Source organism: Macaca fascicularis, chromosome 2, assembly GCF_037993035.2.
Source record: "Macaca fascicularis isolate 582-1 chromosome 2, T2T-MFA8v1.1".
Taxonomy (NCBI): domain Eukaryota; kingdom Metazoa; phylum Chordata; class Mammalia; order Primates; family Cercopithecidae; genus Macaca; species Macaca fascicularis.
Genome location: NC_088376.1, coordinates 132,233,263 through 132,246,973, shown reverse-complemented (window position 1 = coordinate 132,246,973; position 13,711 = coordinate 132,233,263). Strand labels below are relative to the sequence as shown.

The window sequence follows — 13,711 nt, the reverse complement described above, 5'->3', positions numbered from 1 at the left end:
ATAGCTTGAGACCAGGAGGTTAAGGCTGTAGTGAGCCATGATTGTGCCACTGCAGTCCAGCCTGGGTGACAGAGTGAGACCTTGTCTCAAAATAAATAATAATACTATCTGAGGGTAAACCCAATTATTGATTTTTTTTTTTCGTTCCCAGGTGATACTATAATAATATTCAGTGTGAGGCACGAGAACCGCAGAGCTCTCTCTGGCCCCTCCCCGCCTCTTCCCCTTGTCAGGGAATCCTCTTCTGCCTCTTTCAATCAGCCTGGCTGCAGAGAGAGGACGCATTTTGGTCAGCTCCCCAGCCCTGGAGTTAACTGAGCTTGGTGGTTCCTACCAACAAGAATGCTGAGAGAGCTGCTTGTGAAATTCCAGGTAGTGTCGGTGAACCCCAACCCTTCACCTGGGGACCCTGGGAACGTGGAGATCCTGACGTACCAGGTCTGGAATACAGACAAGGCCCAGGGCATGCTGGCGAGGAGCTGAATTCTAAACCGTCCCACAGTCCTTGCTTTTAGCTGCTCTTCATGCGATATATACTTTGAACTCCTATGTGACATCTCTGTCCTTTTTCTGAAGTTGGGTGGAAAAAGGGGTATTATTTATTGGGGAAACCATAGAAGTTCAGTAACCTAACTTGTTCCCACCTTTGTTCACAAATACTAATAAAGTGGCTATATAGTTAATCTAGGGGCCAACTGCCCAGGTGACTGAGTCCTCTTCCTCTTGGAACTGGCCTCCCACAAACCCAAAGGATCCCACTCTCCTGGCCAAATCTTGAAACTGGTTGAGCACAGGAGCTCCAGAGTCAGGCCATGTGGCCAAAGACCAGCTCTTACACTCATTAACCACCGTGCTTCTCTAAACCTGTTTTCTCCCCTCACTTCAAAGTGTTAACTTGCAGATTAAAGGAGATAATATGTATGAGATGCATAGCACAGGGACAGACCAGTGGTTAACATTCATTACATGCTAGTGGTGATGGTAGTGATTTTGCTCTTTCTTGACCTGATACTCCTGGATGTCGTGGATGGATCCAGGAGTGGCAGATGCCTGACCCAAGCTAGGGCAACCATGTCCCCTCTTGGATATCTGAAATTGGGAAGTGAAAGTTTCAGAGACTGGGTTGTTATCAAAATAGCAACATTTGAATCTTGCTACTCAAATTACTGTCAGGGTCAGTGGCATCAACAGCACCTGGGGGCTTGTTACATGATCTACAATCCTAGACCTATTGAATAATGATGTGCCTGTTTAACAAGGTCTCCAGGTGATTCGTATGCAATTTCAGCTCGAGACTCAGAGGAAAATCTATGATCTTGGAAGTCATTCATTGCTTCCTTTGCATCCTCACACCTGCATGTACAGATACAGATTTTTATAAAATCCCCTCAACCAGTATCTTTTCTTTACACTTCAGCTAGCTCTAGTTGATTTCTGCTGTTTGCAACTCCTAAATCTCAATAGCACTGCAGATTATATCCAAGAAAACTTGAAGGATGCTGTTGCTTTTCCATTGTCTTCTACAATAAAGATGAATATAGAATCAGAGGAGAGGTGAGGTTCTAAAGTCAGTTCATAAGGTGAAAATTGTGTCTGGTCAAAATTGTGCCAGAAAATCTAATAGAGATGTGCTACATTAAAAAGTGATATGCCCTCTTTCATTAAGTTCAATACAACTGACTTTGGAATACATTGATTCTTCTTTATTTGAGCCCCAGATGAAGTAGACTCTCTTAGAACAAGTTATATGAAAAGTATGTCTTTTTAAACCCTAGACTCATGCTGTCGTGCAACATCACACAACGGAAACTATGAAAATTCATGTGTATTTCCCAGGTCACATCAACTCTGGGACATAAGCTCATTGAGTGAAATGGCAACCAGGATCACTTGCACAATTTACTTATTTTTCTTTCTCTTTCTCTGTTTCTCTCTCTCTCTCTAGCATATAGAGTTGACTCTTTACAAATTAAATGTGAGCATGTTATGACTCTAGGTATATTTGTTCTTAAACATTTTGTATATGTAGCGTGCTCTCCAATTCTAGCATTTTTGGCAACCACTAAAATGTATCAAAAGCTCTATGCATTTGTGACAAACCAGATATAATTACCACGTGGCCGGTGCTGCAGCACAATGATGCTCACCTCTAAAAGCAGCCACAGTTATCCCTCTCTTGGCTTGTTTTCCAATTTGATGTTTATGATTCCTCTCCTTTCTCCCAGCAATTGTATCCTATGTTTGCCATGTCATTATAACAGATATCAACATCCAACAGGTTTTGCTATAAACCATGCGTGCCCTCAGTCATAGCAAATGTAAGATATTGATCAAAATTTGGTGATACACTTGTAATATATTTAGGTTTCCAGCCCCTAGAAAATAATAAGGGCTCTCCACAAGAGTAAACAAGCCAGCAAGGTGCTGAAGCAACTGGGAAGAGGTGCACCTCGCCCCTATACATCTTCTAACACTGTCTTTCCGAGATGTTGCTGGCTCTAAATCACTTCTCTACTGAAAAATGCCACAGCATAGATGAACCTTGAAAATGTTTTGCAAAATGAAATAAGACAAATACATAAGAAAAAATGCTGTAGGATTCACTTACATGAAACATCTAAAACAGGCAAATTCAGCCAGGCATGGTGGCAAACACCTTTAATCCTAGCACTTTGGGAGGCTGAGGAGGAAGGATCGCTTTAGCGCAGGAGTTCAAGACAAGTCTGGGAAACATGGTGGGATCCCATCTCTGCAAAAAATTTTAAAAATTAGCTGGGCATGATGGCACATTCCTGTAGCCAGATACTTGAGAGGTTAAGGCAGGAGGATCACTTGAGACCAGGAGGTCAAGGCTGCAGTGAGCTGTGATTGTGTTACTGCACTCCAGACTAGGAGACAGCGCAAAACCCTGTCTCCAAAGGAATAAAAACAAAAAGCAAATTGATGGAGACAGAAAGTGGATTATAGGTTACTAGGGACTCAAGGAAGAGGGAGAATAGGGAATTACTGCTCTGGAGTGATGAAAAAGTTTTGGAAAAAGATAGTGGTGATGGTTGGATTACATTGTGAGTGCAATTGATGCCCACAATTATATACTTAAAAATGGTTAAAATGTCAAATTTTATGTAACATATATTTTACTGCAATTTTTAAATTGGAAAAAATTGTTCTTTACGTCTAGATCACCAGGCCTGAATACTTAAAGTCTCCATATTCTAGCCCACCTTACTGCTTAATACTTAATGTCCAAGGACCACAGTCCACCCCATTCAAAACTCTCCTTTTGTCTCCAGCACTGCCATGCCCATACACGTGTGTCCAAATGCATCATGTATTCATTCTTATTTCCTTGGTTTGCCACATGTTGTTTGTTTGCTTATTAAATGTCTATTGATTACCTATAATGTGCTAGGCAGTGGGAATACCACAGTCTCAGACATGGGCTCCATCTCCTAGGATTTTACAGCTTGGTCAGGGACTAAGTCACATAGATAGGTACTTGTAACATAGCACAAAGTGATATGATTAGGGACACAATAGACATCTGGGCGTGGGAAACCAAGGTGGAGTCAAGGAAGGGAACTCTGACTCTGTGCCTGTGTGTGCACATGCTCGAGGTTGCTGTTATCTTGTTAAATATGAAAAAAAGGAGATGTACAGTCATGAGTAGAATAGGAATACATTCTGAGAAATTAGGTGATTTTGTGAGCATCATAGAGTGTACTGAGAGGTTAAGGCTACAGTGAGCCATGATATCACCCCTGCACTCCAGCCTGGGCAACAGAGCAAGATCTCGTCTTAAAAAAAAGAGTGTACTTATACAAACCTAAGTAGGATAGCCTACTACACAACAAGGCTATGTGGTACAGCCTGTTGCTTCTAGGCTACCAACCTGTACAGCATGTTACTGTCCTGAATGCTATAGGTAAAGGTAACACAATGCTGAGTAGTTTTGTATCTAAACATAAAATGTACAGTAAAAAATACAAACAATGAAAAAAATAAAATATAGGAACTGAACACCTGTATAGGGAATTTATCATAAAGGATCTTATAGGACTAGAAGTTGCTGTGGGTAAGTCTGTGAGTCATGAAAGAATGTGAAGACCTAGAACATTATTGAACATTGCTGGAGACTTTATAAATACTGTACACTTAGACTATACAAAATTTATTTTAAATAGTTTTCTTCAATAATCTTAGCTTATTGTAACTTATTTTAAAACATTTTATTTTTAACTTTTTAACTCTTACAATAACATTTAGCTTAAAACACATTATAGACAGAGTTTTGCTCTTGTCACCCAGGCTGGAGTGCATTGGCACGATCTCGGCTCACTGCAACCTCTGCCTCCCAGGTTCAAGTGATTCTCCTGCCCCAGCCTCCCGAGTAGCTGGGATTACAGGTGCCTGCCACCATGCATGGCTAATTTTTTTGTATTTTTAGTAAAGATGGGGTTTCACCATATTGTCCAGGCTGGTCTCAAACTCCTGACCTCAGGTGATCTGCCTGCCTTGGCTTCCCAAAGTGTTGGGATTACAGGTGTGAGCCACCACGCCTGGCCAATTTTTTTTTTTTTAATATTTCATATCTTTAAATGTTTTTATTTTTCTATTACTCTTTAAACTTTTTAAAACAAAGACATGGACACAGAGACACAACACACACATTAGCCTAGGACTACACAAGGTCAGGATGATCAGTATCACTGTCTTCCACCTCCACATCTTGTCCCACTGGAAGGTCTTCAAGGGCAGTAACACACATGGAGCTGCCATCTCCTATGACAACAGTGCCTTCTGGAACACCTCTTGAAGGACCTGCCTCAGGCTGTTGTACAGTTAACTTTTTAAAAAATAAGTAGAAGGCATGTACTCTAACATAATGATAAAAAGCATAGTAATTTACTATTACTATGTAATTACTATACTATTACTATAGTAATTACTATGCTTACATAAACTAGTAACATAGTCATTTATTATTATCCAGTATTATGTACTGTACAAAATTGTGTATGCTACATTTTTATATGATCAGCAGCGCAGTAGGTTTGTTTAAACCAGCATCACCACAAACAAGGATAAAGGGTTGTACTGTGATATAACAGTTATGATATCACTAGGTGTTAGCAATATTTCAGCTCCATTATAATGTTACAGGACTACTGTGGTACATGTTTTATACTGAAACAGTTTTAGGCCATGCATGATTGTGCTACTTTTGTAATCGCTACCAAGTGTCAGGCAATAGCGGGCAGTAGCTTTCCAAGAGCAGAGTCAGCAGTGAGCAGTTGGTAGTGGTCACATTGCAGGTCACCAGCCAAATATAGGTTTCCTGTCTGGGAAGCCTAACTAAGGATCATCCTTCCTCTAATACAGTTCTGTGCTGCTGTCATCTAAGCACATCAGACTAAAATGATCGTGATTTTCTTAAAATCTGAAGGAAAGGATGATTTAAGATTAGGGAAGAGCATGTACATGTTGCTTGGTCTGCAAGGTTTTTTTTTTTTTTTTTTTTCCTTCTGTTTTGGGAGCTGGAGGTGAGTTCTGGAAATTAAATAGTTCAAATTGGGAGATTAAAAAAAAGTCAATGTGTATTGTCCATCTGAGGCAGGCCTAAGATTGCATGAAAAAATTATTACTGTAGTTAATTGCTTCTGTATGTTACTGTAGTTAAAAGATTGCACTGAAAAAAATTGTTACTATAGTTATTTGAAGGTTATGTGGAATCCTGGAAAGAAGAAAGGCTCTGGAGTCACTTTCTCACACTGTTAGTAGAAATTAATAACAAGACCTACCAGGCGGGGTGGCTCACACCTGTAATCCCAGCAATCTGGGAGGCCAAGACACATGGATCACTTGAGGTCAGGAGTTCAAGACCAGCCTGGCCAACACGGTGAAACCCCGGCTCTACTAAAAATACAAAAATTAGCCAGGTGTGTTGGCTCATGCCTGTAGTCCCAGCTACTTGGGAGGCTGAGGCAGGAGAATCAGTTGAACCCAGGAGGTGGAGGTTGCAGTGAGCTGAGATCACGCCACTGTACCCCAACAGAGCAAAACTCCGTCTCACAAACAAAAAACAAAATCAAGACCTAACAGTATTTACATTGCTATCATGTACTTTAGTTCTGCATGTGTTATCCCATTTAATCCTCACAACATACTCATGAGGTAAGTACTATTATTTCTCCCATTTTGTATATAAAAAACTGATGCTTGCTCAAGCCTGTAATCCCAGCACTTTGGGAGGCCGAGACGGGCGGATCACGAGGTCAGGAGATCGAGACCATCCTGGCTAACACAATGAAACCCCGTCTCCACTAAAAATACAAAAAAAATTAGCCGGGCGTGGTGGCGGCGCCTGTAGTCCCAGCTACTCGGGAGGCTGAGGCAGGAGAATGGCGGGAACCCGGGAGGCGGAGCTTGCAGTGAGCTGAGATCCGGCCACTGCACTCCAGCCTGGGCGACAGAGCGAGACTCCGCCTCAAAAAAAAAAAAAAAAAAACAAAAAAAAAACTGATGCTTTATTAGGTTACATGTTCAAGGGCATTTCCCGCATCCTTAAAATGGTAATGAAGAGTTGTTGTCATGAAAAGTAGACAGGGAAAACATATTCACAGTTCCTAACAGAGCAGATGATTTACATTTGCTGGTTCCTCTCCCTGGGATTATGCCATTGGATCACTTTGGAAATGAATCCAGTTTCTTAATGGTCCCCTTTGGTTACTTAAGTAACCAATATCCTTTGGCTAAAGTCCCATTTGGAAAAGCTTCATGGAACGCACATCTTTAATAAACTTAAAATTCTGGTTCCAGCTAACATAAGCACCTTGATCATCAAATGGTAATTTATAGATTTGATATATAAATAATGCTAGACTAGCAATGACAGTGCAGTCGACTCTTCAAAAGCTGTTGGCTTGACATCCAGTGTAGATCTGGCACAGTTTCAACAGGGTAAGGTTTGGGCTAGAGATCTGGCAAGAATCTCAAGGGATATCAACATCTTTAGCCTAGCATCTGTGTTGGGGAGTATCAAAAGACACCGTGCATAGACCAGCAAGATAATCAGATAAACATTGGAGAAGAAAGAAAATAGTTCCAAACTAGATTCTGATCAATATATTTGTAACAAGTAGAACTATGGCTCAAATCTAGCTCTCTGCTCTCATGCATTCATTAGTGATATCAGTAAAGCAACTACTATTCCTTTGAAGATAATCTGTGAAAAGGAGCCTACATGCAAATTTAAATCTATGAACATTTATCAATAGTCATTTTCTGACACAGGCTGTTCTTGAATCAAAAAAAAAAAAAAGCCAATCTGGGAAGATTAAATTTGTGTGCACTCTGGTCTTCTAAATTTGTATCCAATGTAGTGAGAAGACAATAGTAGTGCAGTTGATCCAAAATAATCTAAATAGGCCAGGTGTGGTGGCTCATGCCTATAATCCCAGCACTTTGGGAGGTTGAGGAAGGAGGATGGCATAAGCCCCAGTAGTTTGAGACCAGCATGGGCAACATGGTGAAACCCCATCTCTACAAAAAAATACAAAAAACATCCGGGCATAGTGGTGTGTACCCACAGTCCAAGCTACTCGGGAGGCTGAGGTGGGAGGATGACTTGAGCCCATGTGGACGAGGCTGCAGTGAACCACGTTCACACCACTGCACTACAGCCTGGGTGACAAAGTGATACCCTGTCTAAAACACACCCATACACACACAAAATAATCTATACAGAATCTCTATTTAGCTTTACAAATATGATTTTAAGCATTATATTTACTACTATTTTTTTCTTTATTTTTCTTTTTTTCATATCCCCAGAGATGGTCAGGGATACTTCTACTTTTTAACTTTTATTTTTACTTTTTTACAGACAGGATCTTGCTCTGTCACCTAGGCTAGAGTGCAGCAGCAAGATTATAGTTCACTGTAGCCTTGAACTCCCGAACTCAAGCTATCTTCCTGCCTTGACCTCCCGATGTGCTGGAATGACAGGTGTAAGCCACCACGCCAAGCCTTTACTTTTACTTATGATTGGCTTTAGTAAAGAAGTATAGACCTGGGCTGCATAACAATGTTTCAGTCAATGACGGACCGCACATGGATGGTGGTTCCCATAAGATTATAATACTGCATTTTTACTGTGCAAGTTCTATGTTTAGATACACAAGTGCTTACCATTGTGTTGCAATTGCCTACAGTGTTTAAGACAGGCATATGCTATACAGGTTTGTAGCCTAGGAGCAATAGGCGCTACTTTATAGTCTAAGTATATAACATCTAAGAACATCATAGAGTGCATAAGGGCAATCTAGGATGTTCACACAATGAAATCTCTTAAGGGCACATTTCTCAGAATATACCCCTGTCATTAAGGATCGCATGACTGTAAATGATGTTAAATTCCTTGGGCGCATACTGCTATTTGTTTTAAACAAATAGTTCTATAATGGCAGTCATAACTGTTTTCATAATTTTGAACTCTAATGTCCCTTGCGAGGGCCCTGGTCTCTCTGGCTGTAGGATATCATTCCCTGGCATATTCTTTATTTTTGTTTCTGTGCTGTAGGAAATATTAAATGTCCAAATTTAAGCAAGAAAATAGCATGTGATCAGTTGTACTCTCGGATACAGATGTTAGGGAAATAAGCAACGAGGCCTGTATACAAACAGGTATTATGCAAACTGCTTACTGTTGTAATAAACAACCAAATTGATCTCAGGGTTATATCCAAGAAAAAGAGAATTTTTGGTTTTTAGTATTATTTTTAAAAGATTAAGAACTAATTGCACTAATTTCAGGTTTAGAGTACAGGTACCAAATTAATTTTTGCTTAAAAATATATGTGCATACCATATACCAGGCATTGTACCAGTGAAACAAATTGAGGACATTGTTTCTCACCCCTGAGAAGCTTACAAACAAGTGGGAACTATAAGAATAAATACATTACAGTAAGATGTGTAATAATAAAGAAGATGTTAAAGTAATGTGGGCAACTTTGTAAACCTGTTTGTTCCCTCATATTGCAAAAATGAGAAGAATACATCACCTGCATTTTTATTGGCACAATTTTAAATAAAATGGTTGAAATTTTTTTAAAAAGATATAGATGGCAGGGGAAATCTTCTCACATATGGGCCTTTGTCCAAGCCTGCTTTGTACTGGGGATATGTACTGGGGGATGCTCTTCTACACTTTCTACTCATTTCCTCTAGAATTGCAGCATTTTGTATCAGATGCTTCTTTGTTGTGAGGGGAGTGTCTTTTGCACTACAGAATATTTAGCACCATCCCTGGCCTTAACATTTTAGATGCCAATAGCACTCCCCCCAGTGGTGACAACTGAAAATATCCCTAGCTATTGCCAAGTGCCCTTCTGTGGGGTGGGGGGGCCGGCCCCAAACTTGCCTCCCCTCAGTGGAGAGCCACTGCTCTAAGAGGTGTAGTTGCTAATCTGATTGGCAACAATCTGACTTTCATGGTGACAATATGGCCTCTATTAGGCCACATGTCACTGATGGGGCAGTCACTGTGTTAGAGAGCTCTTGACCTCTGTTTTGCTTTTCTGAAGCCTCTTAAGTCACAGAGGCTGATAATATACATGCTAAAAAGCACTGGCTTTAACCTAACTAGGATCTAATTCCAGTTTCAGCACTTATTAGCTATATAACCTGGTTCAATTCCTCCCTATCTCTAAGCCTTAGCTTCTGAAAGTATAAAATGGGAATAATAAGAGTACTCATCTGTGGCAGCTGCAGCTCATTCCATACCCAATATTTGTACCATCCTTCTTCCATAGTAAAACCCTCAATTTTGTTTGGGTGGCAATGTGCCCAGGTTAGGGTTGCCAGATTTAGAAATAAAAATATAGGCTTTCCAGTTAAATTTTATTTTAAATAAACTATGAATAATTTTTTAGTAAAAGTATGTCCCATTTACTAACGATTTATTATTTATTCAAAATTCAAATTTAACTGGCTATTATGTATTTTATCTGGTGACCGTAGCTCAGTTAAAAATACTTCCCTCTCCAGGCTCCCTTTGCACCCAGAAAAGGACCCGTGACCTGGCTCTGGCCAATGAGATATAAGTAAAAATATCCTGGGGACACTAATTGTTTTCCTGATAGACTCAGGTGGAACGTGGCTTTTGCTCTTTGCCCCTCCTCCTTTTTGCTGCCTGGAGTGTGAGTGTGGTACCCAGGGCTGGAGGAGGTCTTTCCAGCATGAGCGGAGAGCTCGCAGGAGGCTGGGTTTTTAACGACTGCCCTGCTGAGCAGCTATAACTTCTCTTTTCAATAGAAACCTGTATGGGTAAGTCACTGATGTTTGGGTTTTCTGCCACCCGCCTGTGCTGGATATTCTGCTTGCACCTCCAGATCCAGTTCTGCCTGTGCCCTTGTGCTACATTGCAAGGGGAAGCTGCCTTGAACCACATCAAAGGGCCATTGCCCTCTGGTTTCCAATCAATGGGAGGACTAGCTGGAAACAGGAGAGAGAGAGAGGTTGGAGAATAGATCGCTCTAGCTCCCGCCTTCTCAGCTATGGGACAGTAGCTGTAGTCCTCTACCCAAAGCCACACCTCTGGCCAGATGGCCCTCTGCTGTAGCTGCAGCTCTTTCTCTGGATTCCACAGACCTCCTGCCTCCTGCCCTCAGGTCTAGAGGGGTAAGAACCTCTCCATGCCCCAACCCCTGTGTCACCTAGTCAGTTACCCTTATCCCTGCCCCCACCTCTGCCTTGAAGGTAACACCCATTTCCCAGAGGGATTCTGATTCTTACGCCACCTGTACAATGTTTAACTGATAAACTTCCTCAGAGGAGTTTTGGGATTACCAAGTAAGATGATGACATCAAACTTAGCACTGTGCCTTGTGCCTTCGGCATAGTAAACTCTCAAGAAGTGTCCTATTATTTGTAAGGAGATGTGGTAAAATCAGTAAGCTAATTCAAGGCCTCTTTTAGGGCCTGCCCTGCCCTGCTCATTCTTTCCCTCACCTTTGACTGTTCTCTTCCCTTGCCCATCTCTCCTTCCCCACTTCTCTTTCCTCCACCCCTAGCCAACAGACAGATCCCAAATGCTCATGTTCCATGATGTAGATACTATGAGAGAAAGAAGAAGGACTCCCACTTTGTCCTTGAGCCTGAGCCAGGTCCGAGGCTTTGCCATAGGGTGCAGTGGTCTCACCTAACAGTGAATAAACTTGCACTTTGCCTTTGGATTTTGCTATTGATCTCTGTGTATATACTCTCTGGATCAGAACTTTAAAAGGGAAAAGGAGTGAATGGTATCCCAAGGCCCTAATAATAGTTGCAAAGAACAAAACCTATTATCTTTTTTTTTTTATACTTTAAGTTCTAGGGTACATGTGCATAACGTGCAGGTTTGTTACATATGTATACATGTGCCATGTTGGTGTGCTGCACCCATTAACTCATCATTTACATTAGGTATATCTCCTAATGCTATCCCTCCCCCCTCCCCCCACCCCACAACAGGCCCTGGTGTGTGATTTCCCCTTCCTGTGTCCAAGTGATCTCATTGTTCAATTCCCACCTATGAGTGAGAATATGTGGTGTTTGGTTTTCTGTTCTTGTGATAGATTGCTGAGAATGATGGTTTCCAGCAGCATCCATGTCCCTGCAAAGGACACGAACTCATCCTTTTTTATGGCTGCATAGTATTCCATGGTATATATGTGCCACATTTTCTTAATCCAGTCTGTCATTGATGGACATTTGGGTTGGTTCTAAGTCTTTGCTATTGTGAATAGTGCCGCAATAAACATACGTGTGCATGTATCTTTATAGCCGCATGATTTATAATCCTTTGGGTATATCCCCAGTAATGGGATGGCTGGGTCAAATGGTATTTCTAGTTCTTGATCCTTGAGGAATCGCCACACTGTCTTCCACAATGGTTGAACTAGTTTACAGTCCCACCAACAGTGTAAAAGCCTTCCTATTTCTCCACATCCTCTCCAGCACCTGTTGTTTCCTGACTTTTTAATGATTGCCATTCTAACTGGTGTGAGATGGCATCTCATTGTGGTTTTGATTTGCATTTCTCTGATGGCTAATGATGATGAGTATTTTTTCATGTGTCTGTTGGCTGCATAAATGTCTTCTTTTGAGAAGTGTCTGTTCATATCCTTTGCCCACTTTTTGATGGGGTTGTTTGTTTTTTTCTTGTAAATTTGTTTGAGTTCTTTGTAGGTTCTGGATATTAGCCCTTTGTCAGATGAGTAGATTGCAAAAATTTTCTCCCATTCTGTAGGTTGCCTTTTTACTCTGATGGTCGTTTCTTTTGCTGTGCAGAAACTCTTTAGTTTAATTAGATCACATTTGTCAATTTTGGCTTTTGTTGCCATTGCTTTTTGTGTTTTAGACATGAAGTCCTTGCTCATGCTATGTCCTGAATGGTATAGCCTAGGTTTTCTTCTAGGTTTTTATGAAAACCTAATATCTTAATAAATAGTTTTAATTGCATTTGAATATAGGTTTCATCTCAAACACTGACTTGATTGATAGTGGCTGCCTACTGTGAGGTTCTGTGAAGGATTCGAAGGTTGCTCCTGGGCATAGAGAGAGTATTATGATTGGTTAGTAATGTCAGACATGAGCATGATGTAAGAGAGTGGTAATAGAAGTGCCAGGTATTTATCATTCCTGATCTGTAACATGAGCCTCAGCCAGTGGTAGTAGTTGTAATTTTCTGCTGGGTCATGCTCTAACATGGCCTTGGCAGGGTATTCAGATGGCTTGGTAGCAATTGGGTAGTTACACTGTTTATTTATCTTACCTAATGACAAGAACTAATTTTGCACTAATTAAAATTGTATTTTAACTTAAACAACTGACTAATAAATTATATATGTGTGTATATATATACATATATATACACACACACACATGTATATAAGAGAAGTGTGACTTTTTTATGTACAAACTAATGCCAAGAAAGATGGAAAATCTATTAGAATAAATGCAAGAGATAGATTTACTTTAAATAAAATATTCGAGTAATTGTTTTTTTCATGAAACTTTGGAATGCTATCTTCATTTTTGAAACATACATTTTGGAAAAAAGAAAGATCACAATCATAGAAATCATACATGCTATTACACATAAATAGCCTCCAAAATTATTTTAGTAAAAACTGTAGTAGAATATCTCCTCCCAAATTATTTCCTGCACTAACATTCAAATACTGTGTCCCCATAGCCTTGCCTCTTTCCTTGAGCCTCTCATTTTTATTCCTCTAGTTGCTGGGTGTTTGTTATTATAAAGGCAACATCTGACCCTCTGTAATCCCCAGATTACATTTCAGTGGATGGCCTTGGACAGAGACAGATAAATATTTTTTTTCAATTTTAGAAGTCTCCATCATACCTAGAACTATTTTTTAAAGGGGGGCCAGTTTGTGTTACATGGAAACGTTTGCTGAGCAAAGTCAGGGAATGTTTGGCAAACAAAGATGATAAACAATGATTAAATCGATCACTTAGTGATGTTTATCAGGAAAAAACCACAGTAGAAATCAATGGTGTGAAATTTGTTTTGAAGCACTTAGCATCATGCACTTTCATTAATTTAAAAATAGAACCCAGAAAGTATGTGAAATACCTAAGAAATGATGTTCGTCACAGGATTAGGGAGAGAGTGATGTTTAAAAAAAAAAAAAAAAAGATGGTG

General features: G+C 40.3%; 1 protein-coding gene across 1 annotated transcript in view; it reads left to right on the top strand.

The window, feature by feature from the left end:
- Positions 1-228: 228 nt before the first annotated feature.
- The window catches only part of LMOD3 (leiomodin 3), a 48,257-nt gene continuing 34,774 nt past the window's right edge, over positions 229-13,711 (top strand). The window contains exon 1 of the mRNA XM_005547583.5: positions 229-372. The gene's annotated coding sequence lies outside the window, so the exon portion shown is untranslated. The remainder of the gene's footprint in view (positions 373-13,711) is intronic.